This window comes from Pistacia vera, unplaced genomic scaffold (assembly GCF_008641045.1).
Source record: "Pistacia vera cultivar Batoury unplaced genomic scaffold, PisVer_v2 Contig860, whole genome shotgun sequence".
In the NCBI taxonomy this organism is placed as follows: domain Eukaryota; kingdom Viridiplantae; phylum Streptophyta; class Magnoliopsida; order Sapindales; family Anacardiaceae; genus Pistacia; species Pistacia vera.
Window position 1 is genome coordinate 75191 of NW_022196735.1, and position 25855 is coordinate 101045.

The 25855-nt window shown below is 37.7% G+C and overlaps 3 non-coding genes across 3 annotated transcripts; 2 read left to right on the plus strand and 1 right to left on the minus strand.

Moving 5' to 3' along the window:
• The first annotated feature begins 6111 nt into the window (after positions 1-6111).
• Positions 6112-6218, plus strand: LOC116118868. The gene has a single exon (XR_004126233.1). It is a non-coding gene; the product is annotated as a small nucleolar RNA R71 (small nucleolar RNA).
• Positions 6219-16216: 9998 nt separating this feature from the next.
• LOC116118865 lies at positions 16217-16323 on the minus strand. The gene has a single exon (XR_004126230.1). It is a non-coding gene; the product is annotated as a small nucleolar RNA R71 (small nucleolar RNA).
• An 8116-nt stretch (positions 16324-24439) lies between these two features.
• Positions 24440-24546, plus strand: LOC116118869. Its single transcript, XR_004126234.1, has one exon. It is a non-coding gene; the product is annotated as a small nucleolar RNA R71 (small nucleolar RNA).
• Positions 24547-25855: the final 1309 nt, after the last annotated feature.

Sequence of the window (25855 nt, forward strand, 5' to 3'; positions counted from 1 at the left end):
GGGCATTTTTGGTTGCACAAGATGAATAGGACAGTGATAATCTCATAAGGCTCAAATGGGTGACTACGGAAAAATTTATTCATGGTCGGCTGGAAAGGCTCAAACGTTCCGAAAAATTGCCTAAATCATTTCCTCAATAATGTCCATTCCTAGAATTTCGCCTCAAGCACTTCTCAACTAGGTTCTAGAGTCCACCAACATTATCAAGACTTCACCTAACCACATAAAATGTTTATAAGTATGCCAAAATAATGAAAATGGTGGTTGAACCACTCAACAAGCCTCTAGAAAAGAAAAGTTAATCAACCAACCTAAACTTGAAGCAATGCTTAACATTTTCCATAAATAAAATCTCAACAATCCTATTCTGATCATAGACTTATGCAATTCATCATTGGCAACAACAATACAAAACACAAAAACAAACTAAACACAAAATTTTTCAAATTTTCCTACCCCCAAACTTAAAATGACATTGTCCCCAATGTCACACCATGCACATCTCAGGAATAGAAAAATAGAATGAAAGGGTACGAGATATTTCCCTGATTAATTTTTAAGGCTGATTTTCATTCAACATCATGCACATCCATTCCTTGGCTTCCTCATCATCATCACCATCTATAAAACAAATGAACATCTTGCCCACCTCGGATTCACCCTTGATTTCGCCAATTTTTGCCCAAATTGAAAGATCCCCAATTTTTAGTAAACCTAGGGTTTCCACGAATTCCTGCACAATCCTTGAAAAATTGAGATGATTTAGTGTTTATGAGGGTAAAGGAGTGGGGTAGTGGGAATAATCTTGGTTGGAAACAATCTGGATTTAAGGTGGAAGTGTTTGGTTCTTGGAAAATTTTGGGAGCTCTCACAAAAAATGAAGAGTTAACGCGCATTTATATAGAAAGCAGTTTTTGCCGCGATGAAGTTAATGAATCATTTGTGCAAGATGCTCGATGTCGCGGCAAAGTCTGGCAGTGAGTACAATGTTGCGGTGAAGAATAAACTTCGCCTCGGTGAAATCTTGAATTTCTTTAAGTCTAACTTTGGCAGTGTGTATGATGCCGCGACGAAGAATAAACTTCACCACTGCGAAATTTGGAGTTCCATGAGCACTCATTTGGTAGTGTATACAATGCTGCAGCGAAGTTTGGAAAATCCAAATTCTTGCCACATTTTGATCATTCAGCTGAAACACCAAAAGACAAATGAAATTAAGCTCTTTCCCAAGTCATAAAACATATAAACAAATTCAAAACAACTAGAAACGAGAACACTTGGGTTGCCTCCCAAGAAGCACTTGTTTATAGTTGGAAGCTCGACTTTCTCAAGTCCTCATTCCGGAATGTCGAGTTTGATGGGTAGTGACTTGCAACTCAATGCCCCATCAATGTATGGCTTTAATCGCTACCCATTAACCTTAAATGTACCTTTTTCTTCATGTGAAATCTCCATAGCCCCGTATCGGTAGACTTTTATAACTATGAAGGGTCCGGACCATCTAGACTTAAGTTTTTCGGGAAAGAGCCTAAGTGTAGAATTGTACAACAATACTTTCTGACCCACTTCAAAGTTTTTCTTCGTGATATGCTTGTCATGCCACATCTTGGTCTTTTGTTTGTAAATACGGGCATTCTCATAAGCTTCATGATGAAACTCATCAAGTTCATTCAATTTCAGCATCTTTTCCTCCCCAACAACTTGTAAATCCATGTTTAACTGCTTGACTTCCCAATATGCCTTATGCTCGAGTTCCACCGACAAGTGACATGCCTTCCCATATACCAATTGGAATGGAGACATACCAATTAGAATCTTAAACGCAGTGCAGTATGCCCATAATGCATCATCTAACTTCCTGACTAGTCCTTCCTGGATATGTTAACTATCTTCTCTAAAATTCTTTTCAGCTCTCTATTTGACAGTTCCACTTGCCCATTGGTCTGAGGATGGTAAGGTGTAGCCACTCTATGTTTCACTCCATATTTTCCCAAGAGAGCGTCAAATTTTCTATTGCAAAAATGAGTTCCCATTCTCAAATCATTGCCCGTGGTACTCCAAATCTTGAGAAAATGTTCTTCCTCACAAAGTTAACCTCCACTTTGGCATCATTAGATGGTAATGCAACTGCTTCCACCCATTTTGACACATAGTCAATAGCCACCAAGATGTACACATTTCCATATGAATTCGGGAAAGTGCCCATGTAGTTAATATCACCCCCCCCCCCCACACGCACACATAAAAAAGTTCAACAACTAGAATGTTACTCATTGACATTTTACCTCTCCTTGAAATATTTCCACTCCGTTGACATTGGTCACATTCCTGAACCACCTGGAAAGCATCCTTGAATAGAGTTGGCCAATAAAATCCAGATTGAAAGACCTTGGCTGCTGTTCTAGTCCCTCCAAAGTGACCACCAACTTCCTTCTCATGGCAATGCCTTAAAATACTCTCCATCTCCTGTTCTAGGACGCACCTACGTATCATCTGATCTGTACAGTGTTCTTCCCAGCAATAGAACTTTAAGTCAGAGAAAAATTTTCTCTTCTGCTGGAAAGTCATGCCATTTGGGAGCACTTTCGATGACAAGTAATTTGCAATATCTGCATACCAAGGCACTTCTTCAACTCTCATCAGTTTCTCATCCGGGAATGTCTTCTTGATTTGAGTTTCCTCTTCACTTCCATAGTTTGGTCGTTCAATCCTTGATAGATGATCTGCCACAACATTTTTTGACCCCTTTTTGTCTCGGATCTCCAATTCAAACTCTTGTAGTAGTAGGATCCATCTTATTAGCCTTGGTTTTGTCTCTTACTTTGCCAACAGATGCTTGAGCGCTGAGTGGTCCGTGTAGACTATCACCTTAGCACCTAGCAAATAAGAGCAAAATTTGTCAAATGCAAAAAAAAATAAAAAAAAATGGCTAACAGCTCTTTTTCAGTAGTGGTCTAATTCAATTGTGCATCGGTTAGTGTCTTGCTAGCATACTGAATTACATACAAAATTTTGTTCTTCCTTTGTCCTAAAACTACTCCTAATGCAAAATCACTAGCATCACGCATCAATTCAAAGGAGAGTTCCCAATTAGGAACTACAATAATGGGTGCAGACACTAATAAATTCTTAAGAGTTTGAAAAGCATGCATGCATTCATCATCAAAATCAAAAGAGGCATCCTTAATCAATAAATTGCAAAGGGGTTTAAATTTTTTGGAGAAATCCTTTATAAACCATCTATAAACCCCGCATGCCCTAGGAAACTCCAAACTACCTTAACGTTTACAGGTGGTGGCAGCTTCTCAATCACTTCCGTTTTGGCTCGATCCACTTCATGCCATCCTTTGAAATTCCATGATCGAGTACTATTCCTTCTTGAACCATGAAGTGACATTTCTCCCAGTTGAGCACCAAATTTGTATCTTGACATCGCTGCAAAACAAATGAAAGGTTAGACAGGCAATTATCAAAAGAAGAACCGAAAATAGAGAAGTCATCCATGAAGACTTTTATGAACCGCTCCACCGTATCACCAAAAATTGACATCATGCATCGCTAGAATGTGACCGATGCATTGCACAACCCAAAAGGCATCCTTCTATAAGCAAAGGTACCATAAGGACAAGTGAATGTCATCTTCTTTTGATCTTCAGGAGCAATGGCAATCTGATTATAACCTGAAAAGCCATCCAGGAAACAATAATAAGCATGCCCTACCAGTCTTTCCAACATTTGATTGATAAAAGAAAGTGGAAAATGATCCTTCCTAGTTGCTTCATTCAATTTTATGTAGTCGATGCACACTATCCAACCCGTGACTATCCTAGTTGGTATCAATTCATTGTTGTCATTCTTTATTACCGTAATACCTCCTTTCTTTGGAACCACTTGCACCGAGCTCACCCATGGACTATCTAAAATAAGGCAGATCATGCTTGCATCTAAAAGTTTCACCACTTCCTTCATAGAAGGATTCAATCTCTATTGCAGCTGCACCCTAGGCTTGACATCATCTTCCATGAGTATCTTGTGCATACAAAAAGATGGAGAGATGCCTTTAATGTCCGATATGGTCCATCTAATTGCTAATTTATGCTCTCTTAACACCCAAATCAACTGCTCTTCCTCCAATTTACTCAACCTTGCATTGATGATCACTAAAAAGATTTCTGATTCACCAAGATATACATATTTGAGGTGAGATGGTAAGGGCTTAAGTTCAAGTTTTGGAGGTTCTTTCGCTCTTGCCTTTTCCTTCTTTTTTTCTATGTCAAAATCTTCAAATTTTGGATCTTGGCTTGTGTTTATCGATTGAAATGCTTCCAAAAGCCTAGCACACTCATTCTTCATCGGCTCATCTACGTCAGTGGTTTTTGATTGGGCAATGCAAGCTTCTAAAGGTAGTTAAGGGGTGTTCTCTTCGATAGCATCTGCTACTAGTCTATCCACCAAGTCTACACTAAAGCATGAATCTAACTCTGATGGAAATTTCATAGCCTCAAAGATATTGAATGCCACCATTCATTTTGGACCCTTAAAAGCAATTTCCCTTTTGTACATCAATTAAGGCTCTTTTGGTGGCAAGAAATGGTCGCCCTAAAATTACAGGCATTTCCTTGTCCTCTTTCATATCCAACACGACAAAGTCTACAGGAAAGATAACTTTATCCACCTTAACCAATACATCTTCAACCATGCCCCTCGGATGCTTGATGGATCTATCTGCAAGTTGCAATGATATGGTTGTTGGTTTCCCTTCACCAATCCCTAGTCTCCTGAAAACAGAAAAAGGCATTAGATTAATGCTTGCACCTAGATCACATAAAACTCTATCAGATGTAATATCTCTTATAACACAAGGGATAGTGAAACTCCCTGGATCCTTGAGTTTTGGAGGAAGCTTCTTCTATAGAATGGCACTGCACTCCTCTGTAAGCATCACTGTTTCCTCCTCTTCCAACTTCCTTTTGTTTGACAGAATTTCCTTGAGGAATTTTGCGTAGCTCAGCATCTGCAAAAGGAATGTTAATATGCAGTTTTTTAAATACCTCAAGGAATTTTGTGAACAGCTTATCCTGATTTTTCTTTCTAAGCCTATAAGGAAAAGGAATAAGAGGAGTATGATGTGCCAACTCCGGTGGTATCTTAGGAAATGGCAATTTTTCTTTCTTTTGCCTTGGCCTCTCTTCCATCTTCGGTTGTTCTTCTTTGGAACTAGTTGTCTTCTCTTCAACCATGATTTCTTCCTCGATTTCTTCATTGAATTCTTCCTTCGCTTTACTTGGTGTGTTCTCATCCTTCCATTTTTGTTCAACCCCTTCCAAAACTGTTCTACTTCGTAAAGTTATAGTATTTGCTTGTTCTCATGGATTTATCACTATGTTCCTTGGTAGGGAACCCTGTGGTCGCTCATTCAACTTTTTGGCTGTTTGCCCCATTTGTACCTCCAAGTTTTGAATGGATGCCCCTTGGTTTCTGAAATTTGCCCTTGTCTCACTCATGAAACCTGTGGTCTCTTGCATGAATTTCCTGAACATATCCTCCAATTTCAACAATCTTTGATCCCCTGGTTGATGATTCATCACAACTTGATTGTTTGGTGCATTTCTTTGGTTCCATTGATTATTCTGATTGCCCCAAGATAGATTTGCATGATTTCTCCAACCAGGATTATATGTGTTGGAGAAAAGGTTGTTCTATTCTCTCTTATTCCCTGCCAAATAGTTGACTTGTTCTGATGATGATGGAGCTAAAGCAAAGGTGTTCCCCACTTGGCATTCATTACTCGCATGGTTACATGCACAAAAATCACATGTCATTTGAGGTGTTTGAATAGAATTTACCTGTAGACCTCTTAATTTCTTCTGAAGTGCTGTAAGTTAGGCTGAAATGGTCGTGTAAGCATCAACTTCATGAATACCCATAGACTTCTTCAAATGCATTCTCTCATTGGGTCTCTGATAGTTGTTACTTGTCAAGACTTCAAGTAGCTCATAAGCTTTTTTAGGTGTCTTGTTTTGCAATGCTCATTCAGATGCTGCATCCACCATCATTTGCACATTTATCATTAACCTATTATAGAACGTTTGGACTTGCATCCAAACCGACAAACCATGGTGTGGACACTTTCTCAGCAGTTCCTTATATCTTTCCCAAGCTTCATAAAGTGAATCATTCTTTTCCTGCACAAATGATGTGATGTCGTTTCTCATCCTTGTAGATTTCGCTAGTGGGAAATATTTAGTCAGGAACTTTTGTGCCAATTCATTCCAAGTTGTGATTGTTCCTACTGGTAGTGCCATTAACCATCCCTTTGTTTTATCCCTTACTGAAAAAGGAAATAATCTTAATCTGATGGCATCATCTGACACTCCATTTGAATTGAAGGTGTCGCAGATCTCTAAGAAGCTTGCAATGTGTAAATTTGGGTCTTCCTTTGGATCTCCCCCAAATTGCACCGACTGTTGGATTATTTGGATGATTGTCAGCTTTATTTCAAAGTTGTTGGCTTGCACCGGTGGCCTAGTTATACTTGGACCACTACCATCAACCGAGGGTACTGAGAATTCCCTCAACATTCTATTTTCAGCCATCTCAATGACTATCGCCTCTCGTTCTCTTCTCTCTCTGTTAAGTCTTCTTGTGGTTCTTTCAATCTCCAGATCAATAGGAACCACTAGATGACGTCTAGCTCTTCGCATAAACTACACTGATAGAAAGAGAGCGTGAGATCACAAGCTAACAAAAAAGAAACAACACAATTAAACTAGAAAACAATTAAAACTAAAATTAAACTCCAATCTAGCTAAAACAAGAAAAATTCAATATGAACACAAAATCAATCCCTGGCAACGGTGCCAAAAACTTGATTCATTGATTTTACAATATGCAATATGTAGCAAGTGCACTAGTCGCAACAAGCAATAGAATGATGAGTAAAGTATCGTTCCCACGAGGATTGCGTGTCAAGTACTAATTTTCCTAATTTGTATCAAATTTGAGCAAACAAAAAATGGTTGGATTTGCGGGAGACAATTAAGCTGAAGCTAAAACAAAACTCACAATGTAAGTTAAAATCTAACTAATGAAAGCAATATCAATTCAAGAAAATATCAATTAAGACAAAGCAGTTAGGGTTTTGACTTCACTAGGATTTTATGATTTAATCTACAATTTCTGTTGCTTCCAAGTTCACATGCAAGGATTATAAATCGGACACCCTAACCTGTAAAACATTCCTTCTCAGGCTATTTTTTCCTACTTATCCCTATTAAACTTCCGCACCCAACAAAATGAAGGTTAATGGTTTTAAGTCCGTTAAGCTAAGTGGAATCCTAAATTGATTTCATGGATCTTCAAACCTATCTCTAGCATTCAATCAATCAATGGTATTTACTCTAAGAGGCTAATGCATGATCCACTTCTCAATCTCATCATGCTCAAAAATTAATTTTCAATTAGAACAAGAATAAATACACAATCCAAGCAATAGAATATGAAAGCAACATCAATTTATTGATTAGACATTAAAATCCCAATTACATCAAAACCCTAACCCAAAAGTGAGTTAGTTCATACTAAAAATAAAGCAAATCAAAATAAAAGCTGTAAAAACAGAGTTTAACATGATGGAATAACGAAAAGAGAGTAAATCTTCCCTATTTGATGAACCCAAAAGGCTTCCAATCATCAATTTCTCTCCTTTTGCTCCAAACAATGTCGAACCCTTTACAAAATAACTAAGTCTCTCTTAAATAGTCGACCCCTAAACCCTAAGACTCATCCCATTCAATTAAAATGCACAGTTTTAATAAATTTAAAATTGCCGTTTTCATCGTGGCGAAGAATAAACTTCGCCGCGACATCGAGTTGGATTTAATTTCACTATCTGACCCTATACTTTATCATCGCGGTGAAGAATAAACTTCACCGTGGTGAACTTTTTTGAACTATTATGAAATTATGAAACTGCCCTCCGCTTGCTTCTTTGCTTGAATCTTCAATCTTAGTGATCTCCAATAGGAACAAGCTTCATAATGCTTCGAATCTGCATTAGAACTTTCCCAATTCCTGAAATTCGCTTAATTCTGGGTCTAGAAACTCAATTCCGCTCAGTGTTTGCTCTAACTGCACGTTTTGGCCTAATCGTAAAATATATGAAATTAAGTTGCAATTCAGGCACAAACTTATGAAAAAGTATCCAAAATCCAGCCAAAAAGCATAAATAAAACAGTATGATCCTAGGATTATGACACGGAGAGGCTAGTTTTAATACTATCCTACATTCCTTCTGGTATGTTTAACTCAACTTGCCTCAGTTGTCATAGTTGTCATTTTGAGATTATCCTTATTGTCTATCTTAAGAACATATTATTATGAAACAGTTCCACAAAGAATATTATTTACACTCAAGGACAACAATCCATTAGTAAAGTAATATTCTCATTTGTCCTATGTGAACACAAAAATATAATTTCTAGAAACTGAAGAAATATCATAATAATCAACAAGTTCCAAGAAACAAGCCCATAGGCAAAATCAGATGATAAGATCCTACAGCAAATGCAACAACACGTGCTTCATTTCCAACTGATAGGTCCACCTCTCCCTCGGTGAGTAATCTACTATGCCATAGTCCCTGCGCATTAGTCAAATGTGAGTACCACATCTTGTGTCAATGATCCAAGATGTTGACGGTGGAAGTTAATCTCAAGAACGTACCTGATGAAGAAGTAATATTCTTCTTCCTTTTTGCTAGGAAGGCATTGCAATGTTTTCTCCAGTGGTTGGGATTCCCACAGTGAGGACAAACACCCAACCTATCTGCTACATTTCTTTCCAATGACTTCTGAGCCATTTCCTTCTCACTTGAGCTGGCTTTAACCAACGTCAACATTTTTGATATTTTCATGCTTGACTCAGTAGCCTTCAACATATCCAGAAGCTCAGAAAATGTATTCTTCTTATCATCCTCAATGAAGTCATAGACAAGTTGAGAGTAAAAATCTGGCAAAGACTGTAATATTAGGTCTATCGCTGAACCCTCATTAAGTCTCCATCCCAAAATCTCAAGCCTGTTCATGTAATAATTCTTTCTAGCTAGTATACTTTGAGAAATATAATATGAAGTCACTAAATATACCATAGAAAATATATATGTATTTAAGTACAAAATAGTGGGCCCAAAAATTTTCTTTACTTTTATATACTAAATTTTTTACAATAACAAAAATATCATATACATAATCTCAAAATACGGTGGATAGTAGTTCCATTCCCCTCTGCTTCTCGACGTTCCATCCGACAGCTTCTCACCTATTTCCTACAAAAACAGAGAAATCCATGGAGTGAGCACTAATTGCTCAGTAAGTAAATCCGTTATGATACCCTTCTCTCTCCCCGTTACTCATATTCTGAATTTCTTTCCTTACATCACAATTCTCTGTTCTTCTCTATTCTTTCTCTATTCTTTCTTTATTCTTTCTCTATTCTTCCTCTATTCTTTTTCTATCCTTTTTCTATTCTTTCTCTATTCTTTCTCTATCCTTTCTCTGTTCTTTCTCTATCCTTTCTTTATTCTTGTTTCTCACTTACTAACATGTAAGCTCAAACAGAGAAACTAATTCTGAATAATGGAAATGGCATAATGCATATGCACAAATGCATAAAAGATTCATTTTTTTCTGTTTTCTCTCTCTCTTTTTTTCTGTGCTTTCTTTCTTTCTTTCTGTTCTTTCTTTTCTTTCTTTTCTTTCTATTCTCTCTTTTCTTTCTATTTGTTTCATTCTTTCTTCTGTTCTATTTTTTCTTTCATCTTTTTTATTTTTTCTTTCTTTTCTTTTCTTGTTTTCTTGTTTTCTATTCTTTCTTTATGTTCTTTCTTTCTTTTCTTTCTTCTTTTCTATTCTTTCTTTCTATTTGTTCTTCTTTCTTCTTTTCTATTCTTTCTTTCTTTTCTTTCTTCTTATTTGTCGATCGGACTCAATTGAGGCATGGATTCGAAACCCTGGCCGTGTGAGTGAGTACAGTCCTCATCTACATGCACTCTTACAGACTGTACAAATTCTTCTTCTTATTCTTAGGCCACTCACTGAAGGTGGTGTGCATGTAGGTATATTCTTCTGGGTACAGTCCTTATCCACATGCACTCTTACGGATTGTACAAATTCTTTTTCTTATTCTTAGGCTGCTCACTAAAGGCGACGTGCATGTGGGAATATTCTTCTTCTTGTCACTCAAGGGTTCCCCATCGCAACAACCTTCTTTTCTCTTATCTTTCTTTTAGAAATTAGTATTCAATTTCTTTTCTTTTCTTTAGTACTTTTCTTTCTTTCTCTTTGTTCTTTAGTGCTTTTCTTTCTTTCTCTTTGTTCTTTAGTGCTTATATGCATGTATGCATGTAGATGGGCTTTTCTTGTTATTCTTTTAAATTCAAATGTTTAAATGCATGAATGCAATATGGCATGTAGACATGTCATTCTCTACTTTCTCTACCATCTACACACTCTTCTCAAGATAATATACTATCATAACCATACATGCACTTCACTTTGAAATTCCATCAAACAAGTGGTATGCACAAACAATCACTAGATTAGCTACACTTCTATCTCTTTTTCTAGATACCAAAATTTGGAGCACAATTCTCTACAATCAACCTCAAACCTGGCCAGGAAATTCACACTTCAAAATTCTATTCCAACTCTTTCATAACTTCTTCAAACTTCCACCAATTCATCTCAAACTAAACACTACTTCTCATGGTAGAGTTCTAACCAACACTCAACATCAATTTCATCAACAATTCTCAACATTAAAGTACATAAATGTATATCAAAATTTCTCTACACAATTCCTTGCACAATTCTTGCCCAAATCATGACTTAGGTTGGATTTACTTACCTTGAACTTGAGTAGTTCCACATTAGAATCTCTCTCCTTGGTAGACTTCCTCTTCTTCTTAAACCCTAAGCATATAAACTATAAGAATTCAACACTTTAAAAATTAATCTCACATCTTATTGAAAGAATTCTTACTTTTGGATGCTTAGGATTGAAATTCTACCAAAATCCAACCAAAAATCCTCTAAATTGCCTTGGAAATTTGATGAAGAAATTGAGAGAATTTGGGGATGAAAGTGGCGTGTGAGGGAGTAGAGAATGGTAGGGTTTCAATTCTTGAACCCTTAATATCTCATTTATTACTTATACTTTCCCATTTTGCCCTTATACTTTCTATGAAATTCCATCTTTGCCCTTTATTCAATTACAAAAATACCCTCATAGCCATTGCATTCTCCATGAAATTCTTCTACTTTTCACTCCCCACATTTTCAACTAATTATGGGTGGACTGACCAATTTCCCCTTAAGGAAGTTTTCTAGAATTTTCTCAAAAATTCCAACAAGTTCTTTGCCCTGGCGAAGCTTTTTCTTCGCCTCAGCGAGAAATTCCAAAGCATACATTGTTGCGGCGAACTTCTTTCCTTGTCGCGGCAAAGACTGCAATTCTAAGAACACGATTTGGGCAATGCATACAATGTCACGGCAGCAAAACTCCTTTGCCATGATGAAGTTTACAAATTCTAATTTTCTCAATCTTTCACCTTGAAATAAGCAAAAATAAGGGTAGTAAAGCATAAATAAGTTATGTACCTCAATATGGGCGTTACAGTTCATATACTCGGTTAACTTGAGTATATGATCACCAATTTGGTACCTTCTTCCATCCTAATCTGAATAACGATCAAGACACCATATGCTTCTCATTTCTTTAAAGAAAATGAAGAATAGAAGCCAAATCCATTTTCTGGCACTATTATCGCAATAATGGTGTCATTGATGCAAGCACAATATATCTAGTCATTTCTGCTTTTGCATCATGTGTATGCTTCACATATACATACCCAGTCTCATGGATAGAACTATCAGCAGGCTCTGGTGACAAAGCCTACTTAATGGTGTATAATCTATCGCTTGACTGAAGTTGTAATGCCCCACTTGAGGTATGTAGCTAATGTTTCTTATTTTGCTCTTATTTGAGTCGGTTTATTATTAATATTGTTTGGTTGGCCCTTAGCTAAATGGAGGTAGTGGTTTGGTTAAGTGTTTGCCCTGGAAATTATGAAGAATTGGCGAAATTTTGGGGTTACAGGCTTCGCCGCGGCGAAGTGGTGTTTTAGCCCGCGGTGAGCTGCTGGAGTGTTTCGCCGCGGCGATGGAATTGTCTTCGCCACGGCAATGGGTCGGCTGAGAAATTTATAGAAGTTTAGATATTTTCTTCCCTAAGGGCAATTTGACCATCCTACCCCTAATTAGTGGGAAAAGTGGGGAGTAAAATGTAAGGAAATTTCATGGAAAATATGTTGGTGTGGGAGTGTGATTGTAATGACTTAAAGGATATAGATGGAATTCCCAAGGAAGAGTAAGGGCAATATGGAATGCTTGCCCATAAGTTAAGTTAAAAGGATTTAAGTCATTGCAAACCTTTCATTCTTCTTCTCCACCGCCATTCTCCTTTCCTACTTCCTCTCAACTCCTCTTTCATTAGTTCAAGGATTTTTAGAGGGCTTTTTGGAGTGATTGGTGTAGAAAATCAAGCTAAGGCATCCTAAGGTAAGGATTCTTGCTTTGGATGTGAGGTTTTGTGTATATTTGTATATTAAAGTTGTATGGTTTTATTGTTTAAAGGGAAGAGAAAAGTCAAGCAATCAAAGGAAAAGAAATTACTAGTGAGAGTTCTCCATTACAAGGTAAGTAAATCCCAACCTAAGTTGAGATTTGAGAATTCTCTTGAGTAGAGATTTAGTAGAAATGATGTATGCATGTTATATGTATGTTATTGAGAAATTGAGTAGAGATATATGTCTACTTGTTGAGAAAATAAGTTGAGAATGAGTATTCATGTTGTGTTGTTGGGTATATTTTCTTTATAAGAAGTGTTGATGTGTGATGAGTTGAGATGAAGTTAGATGAGATTGAGTATATATTTTGGGAGTGTTCCTCTATGATTGGGGTTATGCCCATGGAAGGGAGTTTATTCCCATTTTTGGATGGTTAAAAAGAGAAATAGAGTTGTAGTTAGAGAAGAGTTGTTAGATGCACATGAGTTGTTTGATGAAATGCCTAAGAGAAGCATGAGAATGAGTTATGAACCTTACTTACTGCAACATTGCATATTGGCATTTCCTAAGTGCATTAATGAGCATGAATCATCCATATGCATTAATTGTGCATTTGAGAAGTAGCTTGAGAAAGAGTAGAGAACTTTGTGACTAACCTACTCTAAGCATTAAGCTACACTATGAATCTAGTTTGAGAAAGAGTAGAGAACTGTGTGAATGCACTACTCTAAGAGTAGAGAGAACAAGAAAAGCACTAAGAACGGGTTGGTGCTTTGTGATCTCCACCCGATAGGTATCAGAACGGGTTGGTGCTTTGTGATCTCCACCTGATAGGTATGAGAATGGGTTGGTGCTTTGTGATCTCCACCCGGAAGTTGTGAAAAGTGGGTTGGTGCTTTGTGATCTCCACCTGAAAGTCACGAAGTCACGAAGAGTGGGATGGTGCTATGTGAACTCCACCCAGCCGTGCCTCCGGTAAGATAAGGCCGTGACATACAGCAGCAGTTAAGTAGAGAAAGCTGTGTGAAAGATGAGTACTGTAAGGAAAGAATTAGAGAGAGAGTTATGGGGACAGTCGAGTAGAGGATTTACTTACTGAGCATTATTTCGTGCTCACCCCATTGTTTTTCTTTGTGGTTGCAGGATCTAGGTGAGAACGTGGTTGGATGGGCGTTGGCAAGCGAAGAGTAATAGCTACACTGTCCACTGTTTTAATACCTTTTTGTAAATGATACTCTGTTTTGTATAAATAATGTTTATATGTAATAAAAGAAAACTTTGGGCCCATTTACTTTTGCTACTATACATATATTCTACTTGATATATTTCTACAAGTATCCTCATGTAAAGCAGTCATTACAGAAGTATATTATTAATACTTCTATACCAATCAACGAAATTCTCACCATTCCATTTCTCTCCCAGTTCGATGATTTGTCATAGTGATGTTGGGATCATTTTGCTCAATTTTGAATGAATCTACAAGTACAGAATAAGTAACCGTTATTACAATGTTTATTATTATTATTATTTAATAAGGCCTTCTATTAAATAATCACTCCCACTATTTTCCTCAAGTTAATAGCCCTCACTATTAACTCGGGAAAGCCCGTTGGCTTTCCTAGTGGACTGAGACCCCATCTAGCCCATTTCAAACCCTTGCTTTTGATAATCCGAGGATTATGCTATTCGATTCAAGCTTTTAGGCCAGATTTTAGATACTTCTTAGTCTATTTTTGCCTGAATGATACTTAATTCCTTACATTTTTTGTTTCAGGTTAAAATGGAAATTTTGAGCGAATAAAGGCAGATTTGGAGTTTTTGGACTCAGAAGCAAACGGAGGGCAATTCTGGAATTTCAGAATCCTTCAAGAAGCTTCGCCGCGGCAAAGTGGGCCAGTGACGCATTAGATTCAGCTCCTTTGTCACCGCGGCAAGAATCCTTCTTCGCCGCGGCAAAGTTTGTGTACTCCACTTTTTGTAAAATGCACAGTTTCGTTTTTAGGCTAACTTGTAAGATTTTGGGCGAGGTATAAAAGAAATACTTAGTCTTTTTGTTGAGGGCATTTGTGGAGAGATAGACAGCAGTTTTTACATTTTCTTAGATTGATTTTGAGTGATTTTGGATTAACAAAGTGTGAAGATTCGAGGTGAAATCAGTGGATTCATCAATTGGGAAGATTCTTTTCCTTTTCTCTTGTTTCCATGATGTTGAACTTGGAGTTTTCCGTTTCTTTTAATTATTTGATTGAACTAACCTTTTTAGGGTTAGGGTTTTGATGTAGTTCAGATTCTAATGGGGTAGAAAGTTGATGATTATTAATTTCATATGATTTTTCTTTGATTGTGTGATTATTCTGTATTTATTGTTTGTATGTGATGAACATGATGAGATTGAGAGATAATTCGTGTTAAGCTTATTGGGTAATCACCATTGTATTATTGGATGCTAGAGATAGATTTAAGAACCAATGAAATCAATCTAGGATTCTTGTGCTTAATGAGCTTAGATTTATTAACTTTCAATTTGTTGGGTGCGGAAGGTTAATATGGAAGATTAGGATAACATAGCCTTATAAGGTATGTTGGACACCTTAGAGAGTTCGATTTACAATCAATGCATGTGACTATGATTTTAGTTTAATTCTTTAGGTTTAACCCATAGAGTCTGAATGAAGTCAAAACCCTACCCGTTTGTTTGAATTGATTTTGTCCTGTCTTAAATCTAGCTTCATAGTTTAATTTTAGTTTAGTAAAATTTTGTTTTAGTTATAGTTTAAACTGCTCCCTTTAATCCAAAAGAATTCGATTGCTTCAACTTGAAAACGGTAGAAAACTTAGTGCTTAGCAACAATCCTCGTGGGAACCATACTCACTCATCACTCTATTACTTGTACGACTAGTATACTTGCTACATATTGAATGTTGTAGGAAATGCGCATCAAGTTTTTGGCGATGCTGCCGGGGATTGAGTTTTAAGTTAACATTGAGTTTTTCCATAGTTAGCTAGATTGAAGTGTTAATTTTTGTTTTCAATTTTCAGATGGTTTGTGATTTCACTTTCTTTCGTTAATTCTATGGAGTTTATGCGAAGAGCAAGACGTCAGCCAATGGTTCCTGTTGATCTTGAGATTGAGAGAACCGCCAGACGACTTAGAGAGAAGAGAAAGAGAGGATTTAGTGGTTGAAACAGAAGAAATAGTTGTTGAAATGGCAAAACCAGAAAACAGGACACTAAGGGAATTCTCAGTTCCCATGGTTAATGGCAGTGGGTCGAGTATTACTAGGCCTATGGTCCAAGCCAACAACTTTGAGATTAAGCCGGCAATCATTTAGATGATCCAGCAATCGGTACGGTTTAATGGTGATTTGAAGGAAGATCTGAATCACCATATTGCGAACTTGGAAATTTGTGACACCTTCAAGTCGAACGGAGTGTCAAATGATGCCATTAGGTTGAGGTTATTCCCATTCTCATTGGGGGATAAAGCTAAGGGTTGGTTAATGGCACTACCAGCATGGACTATTACAACTTGGAATGATCTAGCATAGAAGTCTCTGACCAAGTTTTTTCCTCCAGCAAAATTAGCAAAACTGAGAAATGATATCACATCATTTCTACAAGATGAATCCGAGTCATTGTATAAGGCTTGGGAGAGGTACAAGGAATTGATGAGCAAATGTCCACACCATGGGTTGCCAGTTTGGCTTCAAGTCCAAACTTTCTACAATGGATCGATGGGTAACGTGCAAACCATGGTGGATGCAGCATCGAGAGGAGCTTTGCAGAATAAGACACTAGAGGAGGCTTATGAGTTGCTTGAGTTTTTGGCAAGCAAAAACTATCAAAGACCAAATGAGAGAGCAATACCAAGAAAATCTATGAGTCTTCATGAAGTTGATGCCTTCACAGCCATCTCAGCCCAACTCACGGCACTTTAGAAACAATTGGGAAGTATGCAGGTAAACTCTATTCAAGCACCTCAACTAACTTGTGATTTTTGTGTAGGAAACCATGTGAGTAGCGAGTGTCAAGTGGGGAACACATTTGCTTCGTCATCTTCATCATCGGAGCAAGTGAACTACTTGATAGGAAATCAGAGGCAACCAAACAACCCGTACTCCAACACATACAATTCGGGGTGGAGAAATCATCCAAATCTGGCTTGGGGCAATCAGAACCAGCAAAATAATCAATGGAACCAAAGGACTTTGCCGAATAACAAACCAGGGGTGAATAATCAACTGGGAGATCCAAGAGTGACAAAGTTGGAGGACATGTTTGGGAAATTTATGCAGGAGACCACAAGATTTATGAATGAGACAAGGATGAATTTCAGAAATCAAGGGGCGTCCATTTGGAATCTTGAGGTACAGATAGGCCAATTGGTCGAGAAGCTAAATGAGAGACCGTAGGGTTCCTTACCAAGCAATACAATGATTAACCCACGTGAGCAAGCAAATGCCATAATTTTGAGGAGTGGGACAGTTTTGGAAGAGGTTGAACAAGCTAGAAAGAAAGAATCTGAAAAGGAAGAATCTGAAGAGGAAGTTGATGAAGAGATTGTAGTTGATGAGGAACCAAGCGGTTTGGAGGAAGAGAATAAGAAGAAAGATGAAAGGCAAAAGAAGAAGGAGAAATTACCATTCCTCGAGATACCACCAGAGTTGGCACATCACACTCCACCCGTGCCTTTTCCTCAGAGACTGAAGAAAAAGAATCAGGATAAGCAGTTTTCAAAATTTATTGAAATTTTTAAAAAATTGCATATTAACATTCCTTTTGTAGATGCATTGCAGCAGATGCCGAGCTACGCGAAGTTCCTTAAGGAAATCCTATTGAACAAAAGGAAGTTAAAAGATGAGGAAACGATGATGCTTACGGAGGAGTGCAGTGTCATTCTCCATAAGAAGTTACCCTCGAAGCTCAAAGATCCAGAGAGTTTTACTATTCCTTGCATCATAGGAGATATTATGTTTGATCGTGTTTTATGTGATTTAGGTGCTAGTATTAATTTAATGCCCTTCTCTGTGAACTGAAGCCAACGACCATGTCGTTGCAACTAGCAGATAGGTCCATAAAACATCCGAGAGGGATAGTGGAAGATGTGTTGGTGAAGGTGGATAAGATAATTTTTCCAGCTGATTTTGTGGTTCTGGATATGGAAGAGGATAAGGAAATTCCTCTCATTTTGGGCCGACCATTCTTGGCCACGGGGAGAGCACTAATAGATGTGCAAGAAGGAAAGTTACTGTTGAGAGTTCAAGATGAAACAGTAACTTTCAATGTCTTTAAAGAGATAAAGTTTCCATTCGAATCAGATTCGTGTTTTAGTGTCGATGTGGTGGATAAATTGGTGGTAGAATCTATTGAAGAAAACACCGCACAATTACCTCTAGAAGTGTGTGTAGCCAAATCCAAAATAGTAGAGGTAAATGATTCGGCAAGTAATGAATGTGCTAGGTTGTTAGAAGTACTTCAACTGATTGATGAGAGTCAAGATTTAGAATTTGAGGAGTTTGATTTTGAAAAAGAGAAGGAAAAGGAAAAAAATGGAGAACCTCCAAAGCTTGAGTTGAAACCTTTACCTTCCCACCTCAAATATGTATATCTTGGGGACTCAGAAACCTTCCCAGTGATCATTAGTTCAGGATTGAGTAAATTGGAGGAAGAGTGGTTGATTAGGGTGTTAAGGGAACATAGACTAGCAATTGGATGGACGATTTCGGACATTAGAGGCATCTTGCCATCATTTTGCATGCATAAGATACTCATGGAGGATGATATTAAGCCTAGGGTGCAACCACAACGAAGATTGAATCCTTCGATGAAGGAGGTGGTGAAACTCTTAGATGCAGGGATTATCTATCCTATTTCCGACAGTCCATGGGTGAGCCCGGTACAAGTGGTTCTGAAAAAGGGAGGTATCACGGTAGTAAGGAATGAGAGTACTGAATTGATACCAACTAGGACAGTGACGGGCTGGAGAGTGTCCATTGATTACCGAAAATTGAATGAGGCGACAAGGAAGGATCATTTCCACTACCTTTCATTGATCAGATGTTGGAGAGGTTGGCAGGACATGTTTATTATTGTTTCTTGGATGGGTATTCAGGATACAACCAGATTGCCATTGCTCCTGAGGATCAAGAGAAAACGACCTTTACTTGCCCCTATGGCACCTTTGCTTACCGAAGAATGCCTTTTGGGTTGTGTAATGCACCAGCAACATTCCAGAGATGCATGATGTCGATCTTTGGAGACATGGTGGAACGGTTCATAGAAGTCTTCATGGATGACTTCTCAGTTTTTGGTTCATCTTTTGATAGTTGTCTAACAAATCTTTCTCTTGTTTTGTAGCGATGTAAAGAGACAAACCTGGTGCTCAATTGGGAGAAGTGTCATTTCATGGTCCAGGAGGGAATAGTGCTTGGTCATAGGATTTCAAAGGATGGAATAGAAGTTGATCGAGCAAAGACTGAAGTGATAAAGAAGCTGCCACCACCATCGAATGTCAAAGTGGTCTGAAGTTTCTTGGGGAATGCTGGGTTTTACAGACGATTCATCAAGGATTTTTCTAAGATTTCTAAACCCTTTGCAATTTATTGAATAAAGATGTTTTGTTTGATTTTAATGATGAATGCATGCATGCCTTTCTAACTCTTAAAAAATTATTAGTATCTGCACCTATTATTGCAGTTCTCGATTGGGGACTGCCATTTGAATTAATGTGTGATACTAGTGATTTTGCTTTAGGGGTAGTGTTAGGACAGAGGAAAAACAAAGTGTTGCATGTAATTCAATATGCTAGCAAAACACTCACTAATGCACAATTGAATTACAACACCACTGAAAAAGAATTGTTGGCTGTGGTTTTTGCTTTTGACAAGTTCCGTTTGTATTTGTTAGGTGTAAAGGTGATCGTCTACACGCACCATTCAGCACTTAGGCACCTATTGGCAAAGCAAGAAGCGAAACCTCGGCTCAAAAGATGGATCCTATTGCTTCAAGAGTTTGAGTTAGAAATTCGCGATAAGAAGGGGTCAAAAAATGTGGTGGCAAATCACTTGTCGAGAATTGAGAGACCACTTCAGGGAAATGTTGAGGAAATCCCAATCGGAGAAACCTTTTCGGATGAGAAGTTGATAAGAGTGGATGAAGCACCGTGGTATGCAGATTTTGCAAATTATTTGTCATCAAGGGTGCTCCCAAGTGGTATGACGTTCCAACCAAAGAGAAATTTCTTCTCAGATTTGAAGTACTACTTTTGGGAAGAGCCATTTCTATACAGACATTGTGCTGACCAAGTGATACGGAGATGTGTCCCAGAGGAGGAGATGAAAAGCATTCTACGGCATTATCACGAGAAGGAAGTAGGTGGCCATTTTGGAGGAACTAGGACAGCAGACAAGGTTCTACAATCGGGGTTTTATTGGTCAACCCTCTTTAAGGATTCTTTCCGGATGATTCAGGAGTGCGACCAGTGTCAATGGATGGTAATATTTCAAAAAGAGATGAGATGTCGTTGAACAACATCCTGGTGGTTGAGCTTTTTGATGTGTGGGGGATTGATTTCATGGGTCCCTTCCCAAATTCTTTTGGGAACACATATATCTTGGTAGCGGTGGATTACATGTCAAAGTGGGTTGAAGCAGTTGCATTGCCGACTAATGATTCTAGGGTAGTGATTAACTTTGTGAGAAAACATATTTTCTCAAGGTTTGGGGTACCACGGGCAATTATTAGTGATGGAGGTTCCCACTTTTGCAATAGGCAATTGGATGCACTATTGGGTAAAAATGGAGTGACACGTAGAGTTGCAACGCCTTACCATCCAAAAACGAGCAGGCAAGTGGAACTGTCTAATAGAGAGCTTAAAGGCATTTTAGAAAAGAAAGTTAATGCATCTAGGAAGGATTGGTCACAGAAATTGGATGATGCATTATGGGCCTACCGAACTACATTTAAGAATCCGATTGGTATGTCCTCCTTTAGGATGGTTTATGGGAAAGCATGTCACTTACCGGTGAAACTTGAGCATAAAGCATACTGGGCGGTCAAACAGGTAAATATGGATTTAAGAGCTGCTAGGGAGGAAAGGATGCTGACTTTGAACGAACTCGATGAGTTCCGTCTCGAAGCATATGAAAATGCTCGAATTTACAAGGAAAAGACAAAAAGGTGGCATGACAAGCATATCAGGAAGAAGAATTTTGAAGTGGGGCAAAAAGTGTTGTTGTTCAATTCTAGACTTAGGATATTCCCCGGAAAACTTAAGTCTAGATGGTCCGGACCATTCACGATTACAAGAATTCACTCATCCGAAGCAGTGGAAGTTACACATGAAGAGAATGACACTTTTACAATCAATGGACAGAGATTGAAGCCATAAATTGATGGGGTGATGAGTTGCAAATCCATCGCAATACGGCTTGACATTCCGACGTGAAAAATTGAGAGAGTCGAGCTTACCAACTATAAACAAGCGCTTCTTAGGAGGCAACCCAAGTGTTTTAAATTTGTGTTCTTCTATTTTTTTATTTCAGTGTGTTTGAATGTTTTTGATGTAAAGCTCTCTGGGTTGTGGTCTTCCTCATTGGTTCGCCTTGACTTGACCATGCATCCTTTAATTGACAAATGAGGATCATTAAGTTAGGAAGTTTCAATTGCGGACTGCCCACCGAATCAATTTTGAAACATGACTCTCGCTTTGGTGGAGCTTTCAGAGATTCAAGGACATTGAATGTCACTTTCCCATATTGCATCCTCATGATCAACTTCCCCTCTTGAACATCAATTAACGCTCTTCTGGTTGCCAGGAATGGTCGTCCCAGGATGAGAGGAATCTCCTTATCTTCTTCCATATCCAACACAAAGAAATCTGCTGGAAAAATAAATTTGTCCACCTTGACCAGCACATCTTCAACGATGCCCCTAGGATGCTTTATGGATCTATCTGCAAGCTACAAGCATATGGTTGTTGGCTTCACTTCACCAATTCCTAATTTCCTGAAAACAGAAAAAAAAAAAAAAAACATAAGACTTATGCTTGCACCTAAATCATATAAAACTCAATGAAAAGTAATATCTCTTACAATGCAAGGAATAGTAAAACTCCCTGGATCTTTGAGTTTCAGGGGTAGCTTCTTCTAGAGAATGGCACTACACTCCTCCGTAAGCATCACTGTTTCCTTATCCTCTAACTTCCTTTTGTTTGATAAGATCTCATTGAGAAATTTCACGTAGCTCGGAATCTATTGCAATGCATCCACAAAAGGAATGTTAATATGCAATTTTTTAAATATATCAAGAAATTTAATGAACTGCTTATCTTGTTTTTCTTTTATGAGCCTATGAGGAAAAGGCACGGGTGGAGTGTGGAGTTTTGTCGTAGGCACCCAGAATTAAAACCCTAAAAAATACACATAGTAGTGTGAGTAGGGATCGTTCCCATGAAGAGTGTCTAGCCGAGTTTAATGTTACGTAAACAAGGCTGGGGGGTTTTGAGTAAAACATAAATAATTTCAGGAAAAACAATTCAAATTAAACTATCGAAATCAATCAAATAACGAAACTTGGCCTAGGTCAACATCCATCATCGGAATCTTACAACTGATCATCAATACAAAAATAAATCAATTCATACCCTGAATATTCACCGTTGGAACTATTTTCCTATCTCTCCTTAGTTGTAATTAATTAAGAAACAAGCGATCTAATTAACCTTACTACTAAACAACGCTAGACAAGCGCTAAAGATTTAATCTAGTGGCAGCCTTAAGACCTAGAGAGATCGATGAAGCTAAACAACACAAACTCAAGCGGTTGCATTTGATTCAGTCAAATGTTCTTCTTAAGACTTAGTAACTCCTAACACAGCAAATTCTTAAACCCTGATTACTTCACAAGTTAGAGGGATCAAACAATTAAGGATTTGATATCTAACTTAGCAGTAGATTGTAACAATTAGTAAACTAGTAGGCCTCCTAGTAATTAAACGCAACAATCATGAAAATATGCATAGTAGAACTTCCAATACTCAAACATAAATTGAACACTTAAAGAAAAAAAAACCAGATTGATCTCACAGTTTATTGATTCCGAGGTCTTGTTTCCTTCAACCAAGTTATAAAAATTAGCCACTCATGGCCATCATGAAAATTCAAAGGAAAATTTGTAGAAGATCAAAGGGAGAGACGTGTGTGATATCTCTCAATCTGATCTCTCTCCCCTTTTAAACATATCCCATTCAAATTGAAGTATTTGAATTCTACTAAATCTCCTCAAAATATTCTAATATCCTAAAATAACATTTACCCTAATCTGATTCTAATTAATTGAAAATAAAATAATAAAGTCCTAAAATAAAATAGGAAAATGGTGTGTCCAGATATAACTTGCGTGCAATAGGTCTTTAAAACTTCTTGTAAAAATCTACCCATTTGAATTGCATGATAAGGCGGAATGTTCTAGAACTTCAATAGTGCAGGTTCATCAAATTCAAGCCCGATTATAACCTTGATGCAGCGAGTATCTCTCCAAACTCAAAACATGAAAGTTGTATATATTTTTCTTCTAGTTCCAAGAATTTTGAATCGTCTCAATCAGAGCTCTAATGTGAGAGTTATGCCCAGATTACGAAGCGATGTCAAAACTGTCCGAATTCACCTAATTAGTTCCGTTTTGCATTTAACACCTCCATTTGCATCCTAAATCAAAATAGAATAATAATGAGGACATTTAGGCAAAAATTAAGTATAAAAGACTAGACATTAAGGGGGGTAAATATGACATTTTGTATTCTCATCAGAGTGTGATGTGCCAATTCTAGTGGTATCTCGGGAAATGGCAATTTCTCTTTCCTTCTCTTTTGCCTCTCTTCCCGCTTCTGCTCATCCTCCCTAGGACTAGGTGGTTTCTCTTCAGCAATGATTTCTTCATCAACTTCCTCATCAGATTCTTCATTTTTCCTTGATGGGGTTTTCTCTTTCCTTGATTGTTCCACCTCTTCCAAGACTGTCCCACTTTTCAAGGTTATTACGTTCACTTGCTCTTGTGGGTTAGTCACTGTGTTGCTCGGTAAAGACCCCTGTGCTCTCTCATTTAGCTTTTTAGCTAACTGCCCCATTGTACCTCCAAGTTTCGAATGGACGCCCCTTGATTTTTGAAATTAGTTCTTGTCTTATTCATAAAACCTATAGTCTCTTGCATAAATTTCCCAAACATGTCCTCCAGTTTTGTCACTCTTGGGTCTCCTTGTTGGTTGTTCACCCCTGTTTGGTTGTTTGGAAATGCTCGTTGATTCCATTGATTGTTTTGCTGATTCTGTTGGTTTTGATTGCCCCAAGACAGGTTCGGGTGATTCCTCCAACTAGGATTATATGTGTTGGAGTACTGATTGTTCGGTTGCCTTTAACTTCCAGCCAAGTAGTTAACTTGCTCCGATGATGACAATGCTGAGGCAAATGTGTTCCCTACTTGAGTCACTGCTCACGTGATTATCTGCACAAAAATCACAAGTTAGTTGAGGAGCTTGAATGGAATTTACCTGCATACTTCCCAACTGTTTCTAAAGTGCTGTTAGTTGGGCTGAAATGGCTGTATATGCATCAACTTCATGAAGACCAATAAATTTCTTTGGTTGTACCCTCTCATTAGGTCTTTGATAATTGTTGCTTGCCAGAACCTCAAGCAACTCGTGAGCTTCTTCCGGAGTCTTATTCTGTAGTGCTCCTCTCGAGGCTGCATCCACCATAGTTTGCACATTCACCATTAATCCATTATAAAATGTTTAGACTTGCATCCAAACAGGCAACCCATGATGTGGACACCTTCTTAATAATTCTTTGTATCTCTCCCAAGCCTCATACAATGATTCTGACTCTTCTTGAGTGAATGACGTGATATCATTTCTCAACTTTCCCGACTTTGCTGGAGGAAAGAATTTGGTCAGGAACTTCTGTGCTAAATCATTCCATGTGGTGATTGTTCCTGATGGTACTGCCAGTAACCATCCCTTAGCTTCATCCTTCAATGAAAATAGGAATAGTCTCAATCTGATTTCATCATCTGACACTCTGTTTGACTTGAACGTATCACAAATTTCCAAAAAATTTGCAATGTGTAGATTCGGATCTTCCTTCAAATCACCCCTGAACTAAACCGACTGTTGGATCATCTGGATGATTGCCAGCTTTATCTCGAAGTTGTTGGCTTATACCGCTGGTCTAGTAATACTTGACCCACTGCTTTCAACTGTGGGAACTAAGAATTTCCTTAGTGTTCTATTCTCTGCCATCTCTACAACTATGACTTCTGGTTCAACTCTGGCTTCTCGTTCTCTTCTCTCTCTGTTTAGTCTTCTGGTGGTTCTTTCAATCTCAGGATCAATAGGAACCACTGGCTGACGTCTTGCTCTTCGCATAAACTACACAGAAAAATAGAAAGAGTGAGATCACACCAACCTAAAAGACTAACGAAAATTAAATAACAACAATTAAGTAAAAATAACATTCCAATCTAGCTAACACAAGAAAATTTTAATGTTAACACAAAACTCAATCCCCGACAACGGCGCCAAAAACTTGATGCATTGTTACTACAACACGCATAAATAGCAAGTGCACTAGTCGCACAAAGTAATAAAGTGATGAGTGAGTATTGTTCCCACAAGGATTGGTTGCTAAGCACTAAGTTTTCTACTGTTTTCAAGTTGGAGCAATCGAAATTGTTTGGATTAATGGGAGAAAATTAAACTTAAAACTAAAACAAAAAATTCTAAATATTCAAAACTAAATTATGAAAGCGAGATTAAAACAAGGTAATATCAATTTAAAACAACGGGTAGGGTTTTGATTTCATTCGGCTTCTATGGATTAAACCTACAGATTATGCTATTTCCATATTCACATGCATTGATTGTAAATCAAATTCTCTAAATTGTAAACATACCTTCTCAGGCTATGTTTTCTTACTTTTCCTTATTAAACTTCCGCACCCAACAAATTGAAGATTAATAGTTCTAAGATCATTAAGCACCTAGAATCCTAGATTGATTTCATTGATTCTTAAATCTATCTCTAGCATTTAATACTACAATGGTGATTACCCAAGAAGCTTAACATGACTCATTTCTCAATCTCATCATGTTCATCAATTAATAGCATTAAAAACAGAATAACCCTACAATCATTGCAATAGCATATGAAAATAATAAAAATCAATCGCTT